The sequence below is a fragment of the Gekko japonicus genome, unplaced genomic scaffold, assembly GCF_001447785.1.
Source record: "Gekko japonicus isolate JY-2015 unplaced genomic scaffold, Gekko_japonicus_V1.1 scaffold2660, whole genome shotgun sequence".
In the NCBI taxonomy this organism is placed as follows: domain Eukaryota; kingdom Metazoa; phylum Chordata; class Lepidosauria; order Squamata; family Gekkonidae; genus Gekko; species Gekko japonicus.
Genome location: NW_015175447.1, coordinates 39,489 through 40,706, shown reverse-complemented (window position 1 = coordinate 40,706; position 1,218 = coordinate 39,489). Strand labels below are relative to the sequence as shown.

At 57.6% G+C, this 1,218-nt stretch overlaps 1 protein-coding gene across 1 annotated transcript in view; it reads right to left on the bottom strand.

Moving 5' to 3' along the window:
* Positions 1-1,218, bottom strand: part of BCL3 (B-cell CLL/lymphoma 3) — a 42,423-nt gene that overhangs the window by 31,332 nt on the left and 9,873 nt on the right. The gene's annotated exons all lie outside the window — the stretch shown is intronic.

Genomic DNA, 1,218 nt, shown 5'->3' with positions numbered 1-1,218 from the left:
GCCCCCGCCCCCCCCAACAGCTAGAAATCCAATACAGTCCAGAGGCACGTTTAAGACCAAGTTTTATTCAGGTACAAGCTCTCCCTCCTCTGCCAGGACAGATCTGCAAGTTCCTCCCCCCCCTCCAAATAGCTGGCAATCCAGAACAGTCCAGTGGAGCCTGAGCGGTGGGTGTTGCCTTCTGCTTGGCGTGCAGAAGGTCCCAGGTTCAGTCCCCAGCATCCCCAGTTAAAAGGACCAAGCAGCAGCTGACAGGAAAGACCTCTGCCTGAGACGATGGAGAGCCATGAAGTGGGGCCGTAGCTCAGTGGCAGAGCCTCTGCTTGGCATGCAGAAGGTCCCAGGTTCAATCCCCGGCATCTCCAGTTAGAAGGACCAGGCAGGAGGGGATGGGAAAGACCTCCGCCTGAGACCCTGGAGAGCCATGAAGTGGGGCCGTAGCTCAGTGGCAGAGCCTCTGCTTGGCATGCAGAAGGTCCCAGGTTCAATCCCCGGCATCTCCAGTTAGAAGGACCAGGCAGGAGGGGATGGGAAAGACCTTCGCCTGAGATCTTGGAGAGCTGCTGCCCTTCTGAGTAGCCAGTACTTTGACAGACTAATGGTCGGATTTAGCATAAGGCAGCTTCGTATGTGTAATATTCCTGCGATCCTTACAACGTTCCTGTAAGGTAGATCAGAACAATCATCCCCTACACTGGACATGGGTTTGCTGAGGAACGGAGGAAAGGATTGAAGCTTGTTAAGCGGGCAGCCAGTGCACAGTCTCGGGTGTGCCACCCGGTTTCTTTCCTAGACTCACCCTCTCCCTCTCTCACACACCTGTCTCTCTCCCCCCCCCCGCCCCGGGTTCAAAAGCCGCCGCACACTTCCCTATGCCTCCGTGAGAAGCGAGCACTCCGTTTACAATAAAACGAAACCGCCTTATCGTCTCTGGGCCAAACCCGCAGCCGAAAGGAAAGGAGACCCAGGGGGCAAAGGCTTCCAGTAAGCGCGCACGCCGCGCCACCGTGACCGTCGCTTCCTGTCTTTCTAACCGGGCAGCACTCGAGGCGACAAGAGGCTTCCAGGACCGCAAATGTTCTTGCAGCGGCCGGCTGCGGCCAGAGCCCAGTAGCCACGACTCCCCGAGTCCTCTCCCTTGTAGCTTCTTTCTCTGCAGGCCTCAAACTTCAAGAGAAGTCCCTGAATGGGGGCCCCCCCCCCTCCCGGTAGTTCAGG